Here is an 8,153-nt window from a genome sequence, read left to right on the forward strand (position 1 = left end):
AGCATTAACAGAGAAGCCATAAGAAAACCAGGGAGGAACAGAGCTCTCTGGGAAACTGCGCGCTCACCGCCTTTTCTGAGCCATCTCCTTCCTCATGGCTAAAACTTCTATTTTCTGGAGGTGCTTTATCAGAGATGGTTTTTCAGAAGCCAAAATTCACCTCTTCCCTGACCTTGAATCAGGTTTATAATACAACTCGATAGGTATGTGTGACTTCCTTTTATTCCATCTCTTTTCCTTTCTCTTAGAAAAGGCCCAGGCCCTAGGTGGTGCTGAACAATCACTGTTTGTGTCTCTCCTGCTGGACAACTTCAGAGGCTTCCCAGCCCTCAGCCTTCAGCCCTTTCCCTACTTGCCCCTAGGGAGATGCTGGGATCAGACAAAATAAGCAATGCTCATTCCTACCTCTCCTGGAGGAATCTCTGTCTGCAGTGGTCATAGTTCAATGCCCTAAAGCTTCCAAGTGATAGCCAAAGGGGCTGAGATGAAAATCCGTGTGGCCCCCACTTTTCTAACCTAACATGCCCTGAATCAGAGTAGCCAGGTATAGCAGAGCCAGGAGTTAGCACACACAGGCTGATCCATTGAGCACACGTCTGCCTCCCTCCCATGCTTCTTTGCAGCTTCTCTGGTACTCTCCAGATCACTGCCAAACTGTCAAAAGCACCAAGAAGCAAAGTGCTGTTCAGTTAATGATCACAGCCCCAGGAGAGGTACAGAGCTCTTTTAAGAGAAGCAAGTGTAGGGGGAGTGGGGGCGTGGGAGGGGCAGGGGGGATGCTTTAGTGCTTGGCACAAAAGCCTGCTCTTTCTAAGTCACAGATTAGAAGTGGGTAGGTCTGCTCCAGCTGCTTTCCTTCTGGGTTAAGGACTAAAGCCACCCCCTCACTTTACTCCTTTTCAGGAAGTGGGGAAAAAAAAGTCAGACTTAGAATGTTGCTATCCTCTGATGGATCCGGTGGCCTCAATGTTCTGGTCCCCACCACAGACCCTGTGGAGACCCTAACAGACTATTCCTCCTCCAGAGAGGGGCCACCTTCCCAGATAGGCTGGTAGTTCCAATAGCAAATGGCCTGCTTGCTGCCCCTCCCTTCTCTCCCTGCTCCCAGCCTGCTCCTTTGGAAAGGAGAGTGGAATGACCGACTGCCTTCTGAAAATTACCTCCCTGCTTGGTCTTACTCAGCTTGGTCCCATCTGCACCTATAGGTGGAGGAAAGACCCCTCTCCTTCATCCCTTCTCAACGTCTCTGGTTCCTCTACATTCTTCCTCTCATCTGTTCTGAAGCATTGCCATGCAGGTGTCATGGCTCTTGTCAACTTTGTAGCTGTGGAAATTAGGAATCACTAACCCCCAAGCTAAGGCTGAATACCCTGGTGTGATCCCTACCCCGGAGAGTTAGATCATCATCTGTGAAGGGACAATAGCATGTATGGGAAGGGAAGTTGACTGGACTTGGGGGATCTTGAAATAAAACCATAAGCCCTGGGAAGTGACTTCTGAGGGAAGCCCGGTGTAGTGCAGCTTCTAGACTTTGTGAGCAACATCTGGGGCAATCAAAGCCTTTTCTTTGGCATCGAAAAGATTGGGACAGTCTGAGGAGTAGAGGAGGCCTTCCTTCTGCTTGATTAACCAATATCTCATGGGGCATCTGTTAATGTTCAGGTAAAGGCAATGAAGAATTTATTTCTCATGAGGACAAGGCCTCAGTTCTCTCCCATCGACCAGTGAGAACCTGGCACTTGCTGTATTACATTCTGCCACCAGCAGAGCCTGCGTTGCTGGCACTGTGCCCAGCAGCTGTGCAGTATCAGTATGAGGAGAGATAGGTGTTGAGAAGAAGGTGTCCGGCAGTGAGGTGACTAGAAGAGATCTCAACAGTGAAACCAGGGAGCAAGTTAGCATCTGACCATCACAGAGACGGGTGCAATGGATGAGACAGTCCTTGCTCACCACCCTTTTCCCAACCACACTGATCAATGGGAAAAGCCTAGCAATGAATTAATTAAGGGCCTGTTGTCAGAGGGAGGTGGCTCTTTATTAAAAGCCTTCTTCTGGGAGAAGAAATGGGGAGTACTGTGAAGACAACAGCTACTCAAACGATCTTTTAACAGCGCTGAACTCTGTCTGCTATGCCCTCAGGCTCTACCAGAATGTCAGATAGATCAGAATACATGAGTGTCTCTGGGATGGGGGCTGGGGATATGGGAAGATGAGGGTTTTCTTCTTCCTCTGTCATCCTTGTTCAACCCCAGCTCTGACCTATCTTCCTGACTTCAACACTTCCTTTCTACCAGCCTTGAGGCACTGAAGCTCTTTCCATAGCAATATCTGGACTAAAATAATACTTCCTTCTGAGGTCTTCTCCCACTCCACTGGGACCAGTGATCATCTCTACGAATGTTTCCATTGCCAGGGTCTGAAGATCTATGGCAGAAAGAATGAGGTGGGAAGTCTTCTTCCCTGTTTTGTTTTTAGAGACCGGCAGAGACCTAGGATAATGAAAGCACAACAGTTCAGTCCCCATGCCCAAGGCTCTGTGACTTTGGGGGATGTCACCTCACCCCTTCATGCCTTGCCTTTCCCATTTATAATGTGAGGATAATGGAGAAACTGACTATAGAAGGTCGTAAGCACTGTAAAGATGTGCGTAAGACATTTCGCCTGATAAGAACAATGGGAACTAAGTGCAAACTGTACTAACTTGGGTCCACCCTGCTAGCCTCAGCAGATAGACCCAAGCCTTTAGCTGGCAAGGAGTACAGGAACTGGCAGGGTTTACAACAGTACCAAGCCTGGAAAGTCATGGAGGTGTATACAGCCTAGTCTCTTCTCTGGGTCCTTAGTCTGCAGACAACTACCTGTACTTACACATGTAACTTTACTAGGAGACACTCCAGCAACTGTGGGGCTGAAAGGTCAGTACAAGAGGTGGTGGCTTAGGATTCTGACGTTAGAACAAATTGTAAAATAAAGATACAAAGACAAAAAAGCTGGGGATGTAATTGGAAAGGGGCTGGAGGCCGTGTTAGCTAGACTCCAGTGACAAACTAGAGAGACTTTTCTATCAGTGGGACAATTAAGGATATCATGTGTGGGTGGGTGTGGTGTGGGGATGTGAAGTGTGTATGTCTGTGAGTGTGGGGGGGGCATGGGGATGTGGGATATATGTGTATGCTGTGTAAGGAGGTGTAGAGTAGGGGATGTGTGTGGGGTGTGTGGGGGGTGTGTGGGGGGTGTGTAGTATGAGAATGTGGGGTGTATGTGTATGCTATGTAGGGAGGTAGAGTGGGGTGTAGGATTTGTGTGGTATGTGTGGTGTGAGTGTGTGGAGGGTGTGTATGGTGTATGTGCTATGTGTATGGGGAGTTGTGAGTGTGTGTGTAGAGGTGTGAGCATGTGTGTGGTGTGTGATATGTGTTGTGTGTGTTGTATATAGGGGGAGGTGTGAGTGTGTGTGGTATATGTATATAGTGTGTGTGTATGTGTGTGTGTGTGTGTGTGTGTGTGTGTGAGATGTGGGGGAGGTATGAGTGTGTGTGGACTGTGGTGGTTGGGTATGAAAGGGTGTGGGTGTGTGGTGTTTGTTGTATGTGTATGAGGAGGTGTGAGTGTGTTTGGGATGTGTGTGTTGTGTGTGAGGGAGGTGTGAGTATTGTGGAGTGTGGTGGGGTGTATGTTGTGGGAGGTAGGAGTGTGTGGTATATGTATGTGTGATATGTGTGGTGTGTGTGTGTGTGGGAGGTATGAGTGTGTATGGAGTGTGGGGGTTGTTTATGGATGTGTGTGTGTGTATGTGTGTGTGTGTATGTGTGTGTGTGCTGTTTGTGTGTGAGGAAGTATGAATGTGTTGGGGCTGTGTGTGTGTTGTATGGGGGGAGGTGTGAATGTGTGTGTGGGGTGTGTGTATATTGTATGTGAGGGGAGGTGTGAGTGTATGTAAGGTATGTGTATGTGGGTTGTGTGTGGAGGTGTGGGGGGTGGGAGTGATTTCTTTCAATATCCCCGAAGTGATGTACACTCATCATTTTTTTAAAATTATGAAACTGAGATAAGCAAGAGAAAGAAAATTACAAGCATCTGAAATTTAAGGATTTTTGCATACAGAAAAGGCAGGATCAAATACGTGTTTTAAGAAGATTAATCTGGAAGTGTTGGGTAGAATAGATTAGAGAATGAACATGCTGGAGGCAAGGAGACTTCTCAGGTTACTGCAGCTGCAGAGATAAGAGGCAATAAAAGCCCAGACCCAGTAGTTAGCAAAGAGACATACAGCATGTGAATATAATCTCCATTTCTCTTGGTCACTGCACTTTTCTGTACCATGGTATATGCACTCCATGTATACTGTTTTAAGACTTCCTTTTAAACTATCAGGTAGTCATCCTGCATCCAGACACAGGGGCTAGGTGACATCATGGTGCTAAGTCCTGAACTCCCATGCTGAAGCTCAAAAGCCACCCTCAGTAGTAAAGAGAGGACATTACTATTCCAGATTGTGCAAGGCAGGGCAGTTACAAACTATTGAAAAGAATGTGTTAATTTGAGATCTCAATAACTCTTTTTAAGTTCCCTATCTTTTGCTCTTTTCCCAAACTTCAGATAGCCTTCTTCCCACCATGAAGGAGACGGCTACGTGCCCCTTCCCTGAGACAGCTCTTCAGAGGTCCTCAGCCATGTAGTTTCTTCCTAGTCCAAGTAAAGACAGCCCCTTTTGTTTGTCTCGAAGGAAACCAAGGACCCACAGAGAAACAGAGTGGAGGAGAGTTTCGGAACCAACCCCAACTAGCTTCAGGTTCCACAATACCACCCTGCAGCTGCCATCAGCTCTATGCACTTAACATTTCTTCCTTGTAAAATGGGAGGAGGCTACATGATGAAGTTTGGGAGATTATTCATGTCCACACACCCAATCTTTTACACTTGGATGAGATAGAATGGATAGAAATAAATGGTTTTAAATTAATAAGGAGAGAGAGCTATTCCAAAGCATGCATATATGTGGAAGTTGTCCTACCTCCTTTTGGGAAAGGAAACCAGTCTCTCTCAATATGCCTACTTCCAACCCTGCTATCCACCCATCTGAACACCTGCTGAGGAAATGGCCCCAGAGTCACTCCTTAGCCAAACTGCCTGGGCATCCCCAGGAAAAGAATCCGTGTATGTATAGCACTGTAAACAGAGATTCTTGCCTGAGCTTTGGGTAAACAAAGACTCTTTGGTCTTGGCAGAGTTCCTCATTACTCTTTATTAATTCCTTCTCCCTCCCTCCACATCCCTCCCAACTCTGTGCACTGTGTGAATTATAGCTTTGCCTCTGCATAATGTGATTTCATCTGCGGCTGCTTAATGCTTCGGCTAACTCTTGCTGTGTTTATCTTAATGTTTCCCAGAACACTATAGTGCTTCCTCTGCCTGACAGCTTCTCTTGTTTCTGGATCCTTAGACCTGCCCAATCTTAGAGATATAGCCTGGTGTATAAGGTGCAGGGCTGAGCTCTTAGAGCAGCCTCTGGATGGAATTTGCCGTGGCCCTTTCTGATCATTGTATTTCAAACCCATCCTAACAGGGTAGAGCCAAAGATACAGATTCTTTTTGCTTCCAGGTCTTAATGTCACTCTCCCACAAGCAGTCAAGAGGAAGGCCCCAGGATGGGAACCTCAATGCTTCTAGGAGGTGGGTTCTGAGCTTAACCTTAGGATGGTGAGAGCAGAGCCCACATTTCATTCTGGGAGTGATGTGTATCAGTGAGTGCTTGGCTATCTTCCCTTCACCAAAGAGGAGCAAAGAAGACCTAATTTAGACCAAAATCCTGGCCTCTGGTGTTCTACTCAGCCTGCAGCCACTCTCTCCAATCTTGCCTGCACCCTATCCTTACACATTACAATGTTCAGTAAATGTTTGTCCTCTACCTTATATCCCAAGCTGTTAATTCTTAGACTGTTTCAAGATGCCAGAATCTGAAGATCTCTTCTCTGCATCCTAGGAAGAAGCCCATCATAGACTGACCCCCACCCCCAAACCCAAATCCAAATCCCTCTAGCCCTGTGATCCCTTCTGCTATGCCCTCTGTCCTCCACTGAATATCTAGGGAAGTTTATAACATAAACAGAATTAAAAACAATTATGTCAGAAAACATCAGTCACCACTGTAAAAGTCTTTCTGATTGACTGACAGCTGTAGGGACCAGAGCCAGGAGTGTGTGTAGAGGCATCATCTTAGCTCCTCACTTCTTAGTTGCCTCCTTCTTTATAGACAAAAGGGATTCTTCACCCCATCTCTTCTCTTTCTCTTTTTCCTTGGGTCAGAGTAACCCACAGGTTTCTGACTCCTTTACCGATTATCAAAATATTGGGTGCCAGACTCTTAGTTCTCCTTCGGAGAGCCTCAGCCCACTGAGCTGTGACTTTGCACACTTTTACATTTTCAGAGCTCTGAGGACAGAGCTGAGACCTACAGCGTGCTTTGGGAGTTGTTGCCATCTCCCCCCACCCCGTGTGTGTGTGTGTGTGTGTGTGTGTGTGTGTGTGTGTGTGTGTGTGTGTGTGTGTTTGTGAGAGAGAGAGAGAGAGAGAGAGAGAGAGAGAGAGAGAGAGAGAGAAAGATTTGACTGTATGTTTAGGAAGGAAGAAAGAAGATCTTAGAGACAAAATTTACTAAAGATTTCAAGCTATAAATAATTCGGGTCATGAAGTCCTACAAAAATAAACTTCAGCTTGAATTCTCTCTCGCAGCAGTAAATGCACAGCTGCAGATGTGCACTCATTAACTCATCAGAGTTCAGTGAGAGCAGTACCAGACACTCCACCTGCCTCTACAAAGATCAGAATGTGCATATGTGGCACACATATGCACACAAGCACTAACTGTTAGATACACAGAACACACATGATATACCTAACATATACATATACCACACATTACACATAGACATAACACATGGATACATACACAACACAAGGCACACAGAGAGGCACACACATCACATACAAAACATGCATATGACATATGACACAATTCATACACACATAACACACCAAACACATATGCATGACATACATATACACATAAGCATTTCACAAAGATACAAAGATACACACATCAAATACACATATACTATACACACATATACATACACATACAAATATATGGCATGTATAACACACAGAGCTATATATATATGCACCATGCTACATATCAAGCATCAAACATGCCATATATGTACATACTCACAAATAGTTTCAGATGACACACATGTACGCACACACACACACCACCACCACTATACCACATGCATGTACCATTTACCATGCAAACCCAGAGTTCTGAGCCAGAGCCAGCCAGTAATAACCCTAGGACAGAAGATGCTGTGAGTCTACTCAAGTTACAAGCCTCAGTCACTTTGCATCTAAACTCTTATTTTTTCTTAAGTGCTGAGGTCCAAAAAACAGATTTTTAAGAGATCTGGGTTCAACCCCAATAAGGTGCCTTTGGGTTTGTAGCACATTTCACATTTTCCACAGATGCAATTCCCACCCTAGATCTTTGCTTAGGCCTCATCTCCTCCAGGAAGCCTCTCCACCGGGCCTCCCTCAAGTCAGATGAGCCATCTCCATTCTGAATGCTGCTGACTTTGTGGAAATCATCTCTCTTGAGGCTAATGAGTTTGTGAAGATAACTGGTGCTGTTCCTGCTTCCATCCTGAGCTCTCTGAAGGAGCGCAGTATCATTTATCAGTGTCCTCTGTTTCCCAGTGCAGCCTGGCTCATGGTAGGCATGTAATAAATAAATAGGGGACAGTACTGAAAATCTTAGCTAATAACTCTTTTCATTTCAACAATATCCTTTTGTGCTGAGAGAGAAGAATAGCTACCCTCATCTGGCAGCTACAAAAACTATTACATGCACAAATAAAATGACTTGTTGGAAGCCACACTCCAGTTAATGTGAAAGTTGGGATTAGACTCTATCATCACCAGAGTCTCAGACCCCAGCAGTGCCTGTAAAACCCAAATTTCTCCATAGATGGCTACAAGATCCCTAACCCTCCTTCTGACTAGTAGTTTTTGAAAACCATCGTGACCATTGCTTCTGCTCCTAATAGACTGCCAATCCTACAGACAGATTTTATAATAGAGTTAACTAGAAAAGAAAC

At 45.5% G+C, this 8,153-nt stretch overlaps 1 protein-coding gene and 1 long non-coding RNA gene across 10 annotated transcripts in view; one reads left to right on the forward strand and one right to left on the reverse strand.

The window, feature by feature from the left end:
* Window positions 1-8,153, forward strand: part of Plxna2 (plexin A2) — a 205,182-nt gene that overhangs the window by 87,625 nt on the left and 109,404 nt on the right. The gene's annotated exons all lie outside the window — the stretch shown is intronic.
* The window catches only part of LOC134481549 (uncharacterized), a 65,387-nt gene that overhangs the window by 27,507 nt on the left and 29,727 nt on the right, over window positions 1-8,153 (reverse strand). For 5 of the 8 annotated variants that reach the window (XR_010057162.1, XR_010057164.1, XR_010057165.1 and 2 more), the window contains one exon: window positions 1-2,489. This exon is cut by the window's left edge and continues 27,507 nt beyond it. The exons of the other annotated variants lie outside the window; for them this stretch is intronic. This is a non-coding gene — a long non-coding RNA (uncharacterized LOC134481549). The remainder of the gene's footprint in view (window positions 2,490-8,153) is intronic. 8 annotated transcript variants of the gene reach the window in all.

Source organism: Rattus norvegicus, chromosome 13 (genome assembly GCF_036323735.1).
Source record: "Rattus norvegicus strain BN/NHsdMcwi chromosome 13, GRCr8, whole genome shotgun sequence".
Classification (NCBI taxonomy): Eukaryota; Metazoa; Chordata; class Mammalia; order Rodentia; family Muridae; genus Rattus; species Rattus norvegicus.